Raw genomic sequence first — 15,495 nt, forward strand, 5'->3', positions numbered from 1 at the left:
GGTATCATACTAAGAATATAATTTGGTTTAATGAGGAAGGTAGCAATGAAGGAAGGAATCAAGAAGAATTAATTAGTAACTTACTAACTGCCAAATATTGTGCTAAGTTATGGGAATACAAATCGGAAAAAAAGCAAAATAGTCCCGGCTGTCAAGGTCACATGTCATTGAAGAGAGATAGGATGGCTGGAAGGTGAAAGATGGGAATGTAGAATCATACTTAATATATAGGTAAGGCAAAGCCTAGAGGGCTTGGTAAAAGCCACATTATTTGGAAGTAGAAATTGTTAATCTCCATCAGAATTGAGCTATTTTGTCACCTCTACTTAGAATAACTCTTGGAGCAGCTTGGATAACATCTTATGGGGAATAGAACATAAAAAGAATCACTTACAAACAAGGTATAGTAATGCTATATTGGAGAGCTTGACCTTAGATGAGAGAGAAAGAGGGGGGGAGGGAGAGAGAGAGAGAGAGAGAGAGAGAGAGAGAGAGAGAGAGAGAGAGAGAGAGAGAGAGAGAAGAAAAGAGAAGAGAAGAGAAGAAAAGTGAAGAAAGGAGAAGAAAAGAGAAGAGAAAGGAAGAGAGAAATATTTTAATAGGATCCTACAGATTAGTATATAAAAATTATCTTCTAATTCCCAAGTCCTGGAAGGAATTTGTTTTCATCTTGTTTCTCCAACAAAAATGAAAAGGGCTAATATATAAATCCTGATCCCTGATATATGCTAAATAATTCTGAATGCTTTATATGGTTCTTCATATGTCTTTATGAATATTGAAAGGTAGCATGCCATGGCAGTCAGCATGGAGAGTGGAATGAGGAAGACTTGGATTTGAATCTTCTCTCCAAAACTTAATAGCTCTGTGATATCAGGCAAGTCATTTAATTTTTCCGAGCCTGTAAAATGGTGATAATAATAGTACCTAATTTACATGGGTGTTGTGAGGGTGAAAGGAGATAATGTATGCCAAGTGCTACATAAATGTGAGCTATTATTACTTTCTTTCCAGAGTCATATTTTATGATACCCCCAAAGCATTATAGCAGGGAAAAAGCACTACTTTTGAAGTCATGGTCCCTGAGTTTTTATCCTATCTCTGATGATTACTGTGTATATAACTTTGAACACGTCTCCAACTTTCTTGGGCTTCAATCTCCTCATTTATAAAATGAAAGAGTTGGACTCGGTGGCCTGTGGGGTCCTTTCTCACTCAGTGTATTATGCTGCGATTCTCTCAGTGTTTTTTAAATCTGGTATATGAAGGAATTAGGCTACTTCAGGCATGATTATGTAAAACAAAGTATTAGAAAGATTGATGCTATGTCTCTATTGACTAATTTTCTTCTTCGGGCCAAAAGTAACAGACCATATTCATGCTTTCTTCTACAACAAAAGAATCTATCTCATTAGAGAATGAACAAATATATTTCTGTTTTTATATAATAATAGCTTTTGACTTGGTTGAGTGAACTGTCTTCAGGTACAGGAATAATGTACCTTGGGAAAGTTTTAGGGGAAAATAATAGCATCATCTTATATGTTATATTCTAGTTTCTAAATAAATGCTTGATTAAGGGCCCCCAGTTTTATATATATAGTTTATCTAGAATATTTTGCTTTCCTAAATTCCAAGAGAGAATTCCAGGCCCTAATAAAAATTGAAATGGCAGACAGAGAACATGCATTTGGGCGAAAGTCTTTCCCAGCCCTTCCTAAATTATCGGTTTATTTTGTCTGTGTTAAAGGTCAACCTCAACTCTCAGGATAAAGGCTGATGTCAAATGGAATAATTATGTTCCATCGCAAAGTGACAGGATGATTTCAGGCCATCTCACCTCTTTCCCAAACATTGATATTCTTATTTAAGGACTGTGTTATTGTTGTCCATCAGAAGAAAATCTCCTTAGAGATGAAAAAAAGGAAAACTTATCACAGATTACTCTTTGATTCATTTTCTCACCTTTCAGTGATCCTGCCTGATCAGGGTATGCTGTGGGGTCTCAATAAATATTAATTGAATTGGATTGAATTTATGCTTTGCTCATTTTATAAATAGGTTAAGTAAAGATGAACAACTTTCCAGAAATACCAGCAGGCTAAACTAAAGGCTATCTGGGTTACTGTATGATTTTATTTCATTAATATTCCTCACTGGAGGTACTAGGAAGAAAAACAGATCTGGGAGTCACGAAACCTGGCTTTCCCACTAGATAGCTTTTTTGGTCTTAATTAAGTAATATAAAATCTTTGGGCTTTAACTTCCTTATTTATAAAATGAGAGGGTTGGGCTAGATGTTTGGTTAAAGTCCTTTATAGGTGTAACATTCTTTGAAAATCTATGATTAAGACAAAACCATCTCTTTCTTCCCTTTGCTTCCTTTCACAAACAGCTGTGAAAATTCACCTTATATTTTCCCATTAGTAGCAGGTAATTGCAGAGATTCCTTTAAAGACTTAAAAATCTCCTCTCCTTATTGCCTTGTTAATTTCTGGCAGGGAAACAAGATGAAAACAGATTCCTGGCAGTAACTGTATTCGGAAATGAGAAGATAATGTTGTGCCCTCATCTGCTAAATACTCTTAAAGATAGGGATTCCTTTAGAAAATGGGTAATTCTTGGCACTTTGTTTTCCCTTATCAATTTTCATTGAAGTTTGGCTATGCAGAAGCAATAGTAAAATAACTGGAAAGCTAATAATATTATTTCACCATCGTCTCCACAAAACTTCACTTGTCAGTTCTTTCTCTTTCTCCTTTCACCCACAATCATTTTCAAGTACTACTTCTAAAACTAGCAATTTCTACCCAGAACTCCCCAGGCTTCTTCTTTATTAACTGGTTACTAACCTGCTGTCTATTAAATTACAATTTCCTGGAAAAGGTCAAGTGAAAGTGGATTCTTGCTAAATATCTTGATATCCAATGTAGTCCCTCAAATACAGTTAGCATTTAAAGCTTCACTAATGATATTGACACAGCAGATGGCTTACTTATAGGGTTTTGGTTTGCTTTATCTGGACCACTGATTTGGTAGGAGTTGCAAACTCTCTCTAAGGTGAATTAGCAGAAATCAAAGTCTTTGAGAATTATTTGGGGCATTGAGAGGATAAGTGACTCAGCAAGGTGCCACAGCTAGAGTCAAAGGTAGGCCTGGAATCTCAGTCTTCCAGATTCTTAAGGCTGGTCACAGTGAGAAAGGTCATTCCCAATATATATGACCCAGACTAAGGCCTAATGGCATAATTATAATTTATCCTAAAGTGTCAGGATAATTTTAGGTACTTCATTTCCAGGAATTGATATTCTAATTTCATAGATTATTAAAGTGAATCAATAATAATGACAATAGCTACTATTGATGTAGTGTTTTAATATTTGCAAAGAATTTTTTATATATTATCTCATTTGGTCCTCACAATGATCCTATGAGGAAACTGAGGAACAAAGATTTTATGTGATTTGTTCAGAATCATGCAAATAGTAAATATCTGAGGCCATCCTCCATTCACTATGCTACTTATCTGCCTATGTCAAGGTATGCCCAAAAGAGCACTAACAATGGAATCACACTTGGTTTCAAGTCTTAATTTCATCACTTACTAGCCAAGGGATCATGGCCAAGTTTTTTAACCATTCTGAGTCTCAGGTTGCTCATATTATTAGGAAAATAATAATACTTTTCTTAGTTAAGTTCTAGTTTTTTTAGTGATGGAAGTGCTGTGTTAAATAAAGTGTTGTGCAATGTGAGTTATTATATGAGCTATTATAACTGCCAAGAGAACAGTAATACGAGGAAGAAATGTGCCAGCACTTTAACCCATCATAATTGATTGTCATTTATGGAAATAAAAAAGACTATTTTGCAATAAATTGTTTCTTGAGAATGCCAGAGAATTATTAAAAAAATGAAAACCAATCTACAAATGTAAATGATATAATTCTTAAATATATGAATTCACAGGCAACAATTATAATGTCTAAAGATTCTGTAATTAGTAGCTGTAGTTTTATTAACCCAGTGATCGAATTCATTTTCAGTACTCTGACCTACGAAAGTTCCCTGTGATACCTTTGTACATTTAGCAATCTTCCGCAGATCACAGCTGCCTAAAGTTCAAATATTCATTATCTTTAAGAACCAGACACTCTTCAGGACCTAATCTTGGCTCATTCCTCTTCATGAAGCCTGGCTCATGTTGTTGTTGATGATAATATTTATAATAGTACTATAATTACAAGATACCTCATTTGATGGTCTGTGTTTTCTCTTTACTGTCCTTTCCTGTACTGGCAGATTGGATCTCAGGGTCTTAGAGAGTGTCTCCTGTTTCCTCAAAATTTTGGAATAGCCCTGACGTATTTGATTTCCAGATCAATATATATCCAGCAGAAATCCCTTTCCAAAGCTAAAGCAACACAAGACCACTTGCTTATTGGGCCTCTCAAACTCAACTTGGTCTGAAGAGAGCTCATTGTCTTTCCTCTCTCCCCACCCCAAACCATTCCATTTTCCTAACCTCTTTACTACTATTAAGATCCTGCCAATCAATCAGGCTTACTATTGTAGTGTCAAAGTCAATTTCTCATTCTCCTACATTCCCTATGTCTAATGTATTGTGAAATCTTTTGACTGTCTCCATAACATCCTTCTTCACATCCTCTTCTCTCTCCTTATCTAGCTATCCCTCTTAGGATAGATATTCATCACCTCAAGTCTCTCTCCTTACCAACTGCCTTTTACTCAATTGACAAAATAATTTCTCTAAAGAGTAGTTCTAATCACATGACTCTTTTCCCCATACTTTATGATTCAATAACATTTCCATTCTTGCTGTTCGTTGAACATAATCTCCATTTTCCAACTTACACTTAATATTTTATATATATGATATAAATATATATATTGAAGTCAGGAAAACTTATCTTTATGAATTCAGGCAAGTCATTTAATCCTGTTTGCCTCAGTTTCTTTGCTTATAAAATGAATTGGAAAAGGAAATGGCAAATCACTCCAGTATCTTTGTCAAGATAACTCCAAATGAGGTCATGAAAAGTCAGGTATGACTGAAATGACTACATAGCATAAACAATGTCCAAGACTGGTGCCTTGATGGTGGTGCAGTGGATAGAGTGTTGGGCCTAGAGTCAGGGAAACCTAAGTTCAAATCCAGATTCGGATACTTCCTAGATTGTGATGCTGGACAAATCTTTACTCATTTTGCTTTGGTTTACTCTTTTCTAAAATGAAGATAATAACAGTACCAATCTGAAAAGGCTGTGGTGAGTAAGAAATGAGAACTTTGTAAAGTGTTTTGCACAGTACCTGGCACATAACAAGTGCTACTTAAATGGTTATTTCCCCCTCCTTCTCCTTTCTTTATCTTTTATGATATATTTGACAAGATAGAATAAGGTTAAAAATGAGCAAACCAAAAATTCAAAATTAAAAATATGAAGGAGAGGCCTGATAGTGGAATATCCACATTGGAGTCAGGAATAGCTGGATTCTAGTGCTACCTCTGTCACATATTGACTGTGTGAATATAGTAAATCACTTCTTAGTTACCCATCTATTTCTCTGTGAATAGTTGCTGCTCTCCACAAATGGAGAAAATGTAGCTACTAAGGAGTTACTTATGATAACCACAAGACTATTTGTGTCCCCCTCCCAAACAAGATAATTTTTGTCAAAAAATAAAAAAAATTATAAATGACATGATTTAGACTAAAAGATACCAAAGTTTGCAGAGACTAATGCAACTGTCCAGTGTCCTATTGCAATCATGGGCAGTTAGGTGGTACAGTTGATAAAAATCCGATCTTGGAAGCAGGAAGACTTGTCTTCCTATGTTTGAATATGGTCTCAAATAATTAACTAGCTATGTGACCCTGAGCAAGTCACTTAAATCTGTCTCAGTTTCTCATTTGGAAAAAGAGCTGAAATAGGAAATGGAAAACCACTCTGGTATCTGCTATGAAAATTCCAAATAGAGCCATGAAAAAGTATGAAATTACTTAACAATCAATCAACAGTCATGATTTAGTGCCTTCTATGTGCGAGCCACTATGTTAGGCATTGGAGATACAAATACAATACATGAAAGAATCTTTATTTTCCTAAGGAAAAGGAGTGCGATTTCTTTTAAATTGATTTTCATTAGGGGTAGAAGCTTGAATACCACCAGAAGGAGAACTCAAGAAACAAAAATATAGAGAGCCAAGTCTTAACCTCTCTCATTTCAGTTTAGGCCAGAAACTTAGGCAGACTATTGCATTTAATACCTGAAAAGCTGATAAATACAAATCAATCAGAGAATGGTCAATCAGTAGACTGTCCCTATTTGCTTTAGCAAACAACTCAATTACCAGGTGACCATTTCTGGTAAGAATAATTATTGATTTAGATCATTCTAGCTTGATTAGACTAGTGAGCACAGGATATCCTTAGAGCAATTGGGAGCCTTTTCTTTGGTATGGTATACATAATTTGTTACATTTGCCTTTGCAAGATGGAAATCTAGTTAGTTCCATTTACTACTGGATATAATCACGAGAATTTTTTTTATATGGATGTAAACATATCACTGCCTCCATAGAAGATCAGACAAATAAAATTAATTATTGTTTAAAAATTGATTTTTCCTCATTATGGACATTTTCCTGAGCTTAACTTTAAAGTATCCACAATACTTATATAAGTCAGCAACAATTAGCTGAAAAAGAATAGGAATGACATTCAAAAAACAATGAATACAGATTGGTCTACTGTTGACTGAAGACAACATTTTTTCATGTCAGGAATAAGGAGCACCTAGAGAGCTTGGACTGTTGCCTTTGGAAGTTGATTAAAATTCCAAGTGAACTGGTGATATCTTAAAACAATTTTAGATAGCCTTCTTATGAAAACTCACCAAGTAATTGTCTTATCAGGTTACTTTTTGGTTAGCAGCCTGACTTAGAAACACATATACTCACACATTAGGAATAAGTTGTAACCTTTTAAAAAAGACTAATCTAAGGGGAATTGTGGAAGTAGTCTTTTCAGCGTATGATAACTGTCAGAAAAACAAAAAAGGTATAAGTCTCTCTTTTCTTAATATAGCTGGCCTCAAGAAGGCATAGAAATGACAGTGTATAAAAATCAACAATGCATTCTCAATTGAATATAGCATACAGTATGGCATTTTCATCTTTTAAAGAAACCAGAAGAATTATTATTCTGATGAATGAATGATGACCAAAGAGCAAATGATGATCTAAAGTTTAGAAAGAGGATAGTAACTAGAAGTTGATGGGGGGAAATGTAGAATTATAGTTGGGAAAGAATGGACATTATGAAAAGGTTTAAGATATTTAGGTATATCTTTCTGGAGTTGTATATTCAGTCAAATACTTTATTGAATACAATTTTACGTTTCCCTCTGATGTTATTTTTTGGATTTATTTTCTAATAAGAACTACAAAGTGGTTGAGAACAGGAACCTTGCTAGTATTGCTTTTGGAGTTTCTAGAGCATCTAACATAGTCTTGATCACATAGACTTTCTGAATTAACTGTGTATGCAGATTCAAAAGTGGATTAAACTTCTTTTAGCTCATTTCATTTAGGAATATGCTATGTTCAAAGTGCTGAGACAAGCTGCCACATCCCACATACCCCTCCAAGTAGAATCAGTCTAGTTGGAAATTTCTGGAATAAAGAAGAAACCTGTTTACTGAGGGCAAATTGATTTTTTCAGGTACTAGGAAAAGACCTGAGAACCTGGCAGCTTTATTATGCTGTTCTCATGAAGATCATTTTCCCTATTATAATGTCTTCCATGCTCTTTTATAGCACACTCCATATTTTGTATATTTGCAGAGGATATAGCTCTAAATGACTGCAATGTGACAAAGACTGTCTTTCTTTTTCCCTAATCCATAAGTAATTCAAAACCAAATACAGTATAAGGGAAAACAAGGTGACTATTGATAATCTATTATATGTGGCAGGTATTTGGGGTGAGGAATGCTAGGGAATGCTAAGTTGAATTCACCGACTTGATCATTGCTCTGATCTCTTTTATTCTAAAAAAAAAAAAAAACCCAACGAACAAACAAAAAACAGAGTATGATGGGATCGTGTCAGTTATTTATTCAAAATTGTTGTAATGGGCTGGTGGTTGGTGTTGTATATTATTTGGCCACCAGATGGCACTTTAGCTACCTGTGAGTAACTGACTCCCTGGCTCCTCACTGCTTATGGTCTCCAAGGGGTTGCTAGTACCTAGTGGGATCCAGTTTTAATAGAATCTAATGATATATTTCAGAATACAACCAAGATGATTAAAACTGCAGAATTTCTTTCTTCATCCCATTGAAGCCTCATTTCCCATAGGTCAGATGTTTCCCCTCAATCATGGCTCCTCCAGACCTCAAACTCATTGACTGTAACAATTCATGGTTAATGACCATGTGATTTATTAACACAATAGGAATGGAAGACCCAAAACAAATAGTAAGCAAAAGTTTTCAAAGGAATTGAAGTATTAGGCAGTTTAGTTTGGTTTACCTTTTCTTCTACTTACAAGAAAAAAAATAGATACAGTTTGGTCTGTATCTATGATTTCACTGGTGAAGAAAACTGTCTAATGGATCCTCTTTTACCAGTGCAGATCAGAACTTGCTTTCCTAGTTCCCTGGATGGAGGTAGGGATGAGGTGGGTATCCTGAGGGGGTTAGACTCTTGTTTAGTGTCCAAAAGTCAGTATGGGTGGGTTAGTGAATGGGTTACATTTGAACCAAGTCTTCTTAACTCAAAATCTGGTGCTTATACATTACTTCACACACATATGCACACATATTCTCTGCCTTTGTCTTTGTCTCTGTCTGTCTCCCTCCCTCTTTCCTCCTTCCTTTATTATCTGTCTATCTGATTGTCTGTCTGGCTCTCTGTCTCTATGCCTATCTCCTTTCCTCCTTCTCTATTTATTTTTTCCTTCCCTCCCTCCCTCTTTCCCTCCCTCTCCCATCTCTGTCTCTGTCTCTGTCGCTTTCTCTGTCTCTATCTCTCTCTCTCTCTCTCTCATTCTCTCTCTCTGTCTCTCTGTCTGTCTCTCTCTGTTTCTCTCTCTCTCTCTCTCTCTCTCTCTCTCTCTCTCTCTCTCTCTCTCTCTCTCTTTTTCTCTGTCTCTCTCTCTGTCTCCACCCGCTTCTCTCTGTTTCCCTCTCTTCCTCTCTCTCTCATTTTGGTCCAAACCTATTATTTTCCAGATAAGGTATAGAGAACTCCTTAAATAAAATTTCTCCATGAAAAAGATCATTTATAATTAATTTATAGCTTTAAACCTTGTTTTGTGTTCTAAGATATATGATTAGCCCATGGTTATTCAACTGTGTCAATAGTAGGATTTACTTAAGTCTAGCTAGATCTTTTTGACTAAGACTGATTCCATTGGGCCCCATTGCCTATCACATACATCTATATTTAATATCAGTTATAACTCCTCCCCCAACACACACATACACACACACACACACACACACACACACACACACACACACGAGCCCATATATCCTTGCAAAAGTAACTGTTTACCTTGAGGATATTTTGAAGTCAAATTATGTTACTGGCATATAATAAAAGTGATGTTGCTAAAGACACTCTTTTTTTCTTTTTGTACTTCTAAATTATTTTGTTTATAAACAAGATCTTGTGTTTAATTGTGCATTATAATTGCAAAAGATTTAATTGGGGATAAATTGTTTCTAGGAAGTATAAAATAGATACTATTCACACATTTATATGAAAGTCAAACATATATTTGATTATCAATTTTTTTCCAAGTATGCCATAGTTGCTGGTATAATTGTAACCCTAAATAATAACCTTTGTTTCCTTTTTCTGGACATTATCTCATATTCAATCGTTAGTCTTGATTTAAAGGGATAGCACTTTAGTTATATGGCCTAGAATAAAAGCTACAAGCACAGATAGTGTCTTTAAAATTGGGACAGATGCTTCTCAATAATAGAACATTGTTTTTATTTTATATGTTAAAGAGTAAGGGACACATTGTAGTGTTGTTTGGGGCACTTTTTTAAACAACGTTTTTTGACTTTTCCCTAATGAATTCATTTGCTTCCAGCAAGATACCAAACTCTTTTCTATCCATTCTGCAGTAATGAAGTCTTTATGATAGTAGATTACTTGTCATGATGATCGAATCACAAATTGTTTCCCCTTATTATTCTTACAAATTGTTCCCAAGAAAAATGTGAAGTTGTTCTCCTGACCTTTTAACTTGTCATCTGCTCATGACAGAGAATGAGAATTGTCACTTATGTTATTTGAAAATGTTATTTTCATTAAGGAAGTGAAATGAACAGTTTTTCTCTGACCACTCTATTTATTCTTTTTCATCTCTCTAACCCTTTCTACCCTTTATTCTTCTTTCTCCCATTCCTTCTCTTTCCTTTTACTACCTTTCTCCCCATTTTTTTCCTTTTCTTCCCAATCCCTGCCCTCTTTAAACTCTTTTACTAATCCTTCCCCTAGAATTTATTCTCCCCTTTCCTCTTTTCTTTCCTTTTCCTTCCATTTCTCCCCTCCTTTCTTTCTCATTCTCTATTCTTCCCATATGTGTATTCAAACGCATAATAATAGGTTTTATTCCCAGAGAAAAATACATCACGTACAATTTCTCTTTTCTTATTTTTTAGCAAAAGCATAATAGATATATATAGGGAAATTGAATTAAGACTTAGAAAATATATGGGCTTATTACCACAAATGAACTCTACTTTCAAAATATGTTTTCACACTGAAAAGTTGAAAGAGAACTTTTATAGAGAATTTGCATATATCTCATAGACAGTGACTTTATTTTTCCTGAAGTCTTAAAATGATCAATCATGCTATGGTGCTAGGCGATGCAGTGTCCTCTATAGCATATTACATCATTAGAATACTTAGGAAATATTACTGGCAGTCAGTCACAGGAGGGCAGGAGTGTCAAGATCTTGAAAGGGTCTTCCCTGATTTGTTAAGTATCTGCTTAAACATATGCAAGGACAATCATGAACATTGCAGTTCACTATTCATGTTCACTAAGAAAAAATTGTTAAAATAATATATTTAATCATTCTTTGTAGCTATTTTCAAGAACTAGCAGAACCAAATAAGCTTGACAACTATATTTTTCAGCCAAGACTATCAATTCCATGAGTGTTCTCTAGACTGCACACCAAAGTAAGAATCTCTACTAGAAACATGCATTTTAATTTTCTATATTCCAGAAATAGTTTGAATTTGCAATAATGCTTTAATGCTTCAATGATGGCATTTCATCAGTGAAGTCTACATAGGTGAAAGAGACTATAACCCCTGTAGCCTTAGTAGGGGTCTTAAAGAATTGCTGTCACTGTCATTGGCCCCCATCCTGGTTCTGAGGTTTTCAATCAAGCAAAAGAAATTCTTGTTAAGATACTGTGCAGGGATTAGCATTTTTTTAAAGTGTAGACTGTTTAAAAATTACATACTGTTTTGTGTTCATTCTTTCTAGGGGACTGCCTATTTATTCCAAATTCAGTGAATAAGCATTTAAGTATTTATTATGTAACTGCTATTGTACTAAATGCTAAGTATACAAAAAAAGGCAAAAATTTGTTCCTGAGCCCAAGGAGTTCACAATCTGGGTAAAGCATTACACGTGATGAATTGAGATGTAAGGCACTAGTCGCTGTACTCTGAGAGCTTTTACTCTAGGACCATATGTAGTCCCAAGATACAATACATGAAGAAGAAACAGGGAAAATGATAGAAGCAGATACACATTCTTGTGCTTATTAATATGTATTTGGGGGCTACATTACTGCTGGAGATTTTATGGAGAGAAGTTAGGGCATGATGTTACCCTTCTAGAGGCTTTTATGTTTAAAATAATTCTTGAAGAAGAGAATATAAATTACTAAAAAAAAAAAAAGTTCTGTAATTTCCAGCTGATGGCAAGCATATAGGGAAAATACTGATGGGTGTGTAGAAGGGTTTGTACCTTAAGCCGTTCCTACAAAGCATCCTGAATATTACACATTAATTTACCTAATGAAGTTTGTGGAAGTCAATTCTACAAACATTAAGTGCCTATGTATAAGGCACTGCATTAAACATTGATAACAATAGGACCTCAACCAATTACTTGTAAATCATTTATAATTTTATCTTCTGCTCCTTTTGGAAGGCATTTTAGTTTAGTGAAAAGAAGACCTGAATTCCAAAACCAGACTTTCTAGTTTTCTAGATGATCTTTGAAAAGCCTCTGGGTCCTCACTTAACTTAAAAAACTCACTCACTAACTCAAAAACTGAAGAAATTAAGCTACCTATAAAGTCTCTTCTGACTCTAAATGATGTAAAGTAGGAAATAAATAATTAAATTAATTTATTCTCTTAATTAATTATGTATTTGTCCCTTTTGCAATTAAATACTATAGTATGCTATACATTTTAACAGTGTATGATAATTAATACCATTCTGCAGACCATTATAAAGAGCTCTAAATCTTTATATGATAGTGATTTTTAAAGAACATATTGATATTCTTTATCAAATTCTGCTTTAATGTTAAATGTTATTAGTTCCATAAATGAATAGAAAATTTTTAATTTTGACCATTATTGTATTATTCCTATTCTGTTTTTAGCTTCAATGAGAACCTCTTTGAATAGTTCATTATTACATAGTTTGGGCTATTTTCCTTGAAATTGAATGTACAATAAAAGTCTGATATAACATTTATTTTTGAAATTGTACTTTAGTACTGGTTTCTGATGTCTCTGTTATTAAAGAGTTATAATTTGCACAAAATTACAGGACTTATATCGCTACTATATTCTGACACTTTTCCTCTAAAATGATGACTAGGATCAGCAGTACATAAAATGTTAACATTTCAACCCGCTTGTTAATCTCACCAACCTTGAGGGCTTTCATGGTTCAGGGATTCTTCTGTGTGGTACATTTGTCCTGAGTTCATTGAAAATGTCTTGAATTTCAGGGAAGTATTTTTTTCATTCGTTACATTTCCACAGCCCATGGCTCTGCTCAAAGTGTGGAGCTGGTTGTCTAAAAAGAGCATAGTTAATCATACTATTACAAAAACTAGCTATTTTAATAGGTACAATAAAAAGCACAGACTGCTTTAGAATAGGGTAAACTATTTATTTTTTTATTTAAAAATTTTTAATAATATTTTATTTTTCCAAATATGTGCAAAGATAGTTTTCAACATTCACCTTTGTAAAACCTTGTGTTCCAAAATTTTCTCCCTCTCCTCCCTGTTCCCAAGCTAGGAAGTGATCCAATATAGGTTAAACATATACATTCTTCTAAATATATTTTCATATTCACCATAGTACGCAAGAAAAATCAGATCAAAAAGAAAAAAACAAAACAAAAGAAAGAAAAAATAACAAACAAATAACAATAACAACAATAAAAGAGTGGAAATGTTATGCTTTGATCCACAAGAATGGATTAAATTTTGCCCGGATTATGGGGTATATTCCAATGAAATGGTCTCTTCTTAAGACTTGAAGGAGTCACTGTTTTAGTAGAGACTGGTTTTCAATGGCAATAAAATAACATGTAAGTTTTGCTGGTGAAACAAAAAGAGTGCTAGATCTGAAATCAGAAGAGATGAATTCAAATACTGCTTTTGCCACATTGTACATTGGACAAGTCACTTAACATGATTAGGTCTGAGTGTCCTCATTTACAGAGGAAGGTTGTTAGATTAAGTGACCTCAAAGGTCCATTCCATCTCTTGATGTAAGAGTCTAAATCAAAATTCTAATTTCTTAAGAAGACTTTACAGAGAAACTAGCTTCCTAGGCTGTGAAAACAGAACACATCCAGGTGCTCCTCATGAAGATTTGTGAAACCACAGAGAGAAAAAAAACAAGGGCAAGTAAGTACAAATGCATTCTTAAATTGCAAGCTACAGAACGGAAAAGACTTCTCTTCTGTTTTTTGTCAATGCTACAAAACAATAAGGGATCGAAGAATGTCTGGAGGCTGTCTCTACTAATCAGCCAGTGGGTGAGAGGAGATAAGATAGCTCGCACTGAGCAACAAATGAACACCATGTCATGCACATGTCTCCAGTAATTAATATCACAGGGACTCCAATGCAGGCAATGGCTTTTGCTTTCATTCCTTCTCTTTATTGCCTGACTGCGGTATTAAAAAATGAGTCACGCACACCTTCATGGCGTTTTGTCAGGATAATGATAAGCCTCTGCAAAATTACTGATCACTCGTTTGGGTCAGCCACAGAGCTGTCATTAAGTACAGCTGAAAATACAACTCAAGAGTCCTTATGACACCTAGTGGGATCTGAGTGAGTGATGGGAAGGGAAGGGGTGATGGGGATTGTGTGTGTGTTTGTGTGTGTGTGTGTGTGTGTGTGTGTGTGTGTGTGTGTGTGCATTCATGCACAGTTTCTTGAAAGCAAGAACTAAGAGCTAGGCCTAATGAAACAATTTCCATTTTATTTTCAGTTAATAGGTCCTTATAGAATGTGAACTATGCTTTTAGGTCAGCAAAAACAAACAAACAATTAACTTATTAATTTACAGAAAAGAAAAATTAAAACCGCACAATTTACTAAAAAGATTTTTTTTGCCTAAAATTATCTAGATAACTGATTTATTGTTTTTTGGTGAGGGGCTGGAGAGATCTGACTTCTGTTGTCATAATACAGCAAGTTTATTATCTAAAAGTGGTATAAAAGAGTGCAACTTGGGTCAAAAATTAATCTTAAAAACACATTGGGTAGCTATATATGATATTGCCATATAGGATTTATAAAATTTGATGGGAAGGAAATTTCTGGTAATTGTTTGCATTGATATTCTTTAATAATTGTGAATTCACATTTATCTCATTATTTTTAAATAAGTGGGATGCCCAGAGTGCCTCTATAGCATTCCAAACTAAATGGGAAATAGTGCTCTCAACATTTGTACTTTAATGGCCTATATTGTCAGCAGTTCAGCCATTTAGGATGAACATCATTTCTGACTTATCATAAGGCCCCCAGAAGGATCCATCCAATGTGGGGGAGGTGGGTTTCCCTCTAGTTGTCTTGACATTTTATCTGTGCTGATCATCATGTATTCCCTGCTCTTGCAAGGTCACTGTCTTACCTTTTTCAATGACATCTTTTATGCTGTTTCTACTGCACAATTCCTGAATGACCTGACTAGTCCCATTACATGAAAAGAATATTCATATAAATCACAATATCTACATTTAACATATGAATCTTTAGGATTCCCAGGACAAAAAATACAAAAACACAATCTTAATGCAGAATTCTCTTTGTGATCTCATTCTTTTGGAATTGACAACTCTTGCAAAAACCTAAATATCAAATGCTGAGCATCTTTAAAATTTTGTGGCTTCTAGCTGTATTTCCAGTTATTCTTCCTGACTGCATTTCATCCTGTGT

The sequence above is a fragment of the Antechinus flavipes genome, chromosome 5, assembly GCF_016432865.1.
Source record: "Antechinus flavipes isolate AdamAnt ecotype Samford, QLD, Australia chromosome 5, AdamAnt_v2, whole genome shotgun sequence".
NCBI lineage: Eukaryota > Metazoa > Chordata > Mammalia > Dasyuromorphia > Dasyuridae > Antechinus > Antechinus flavipes.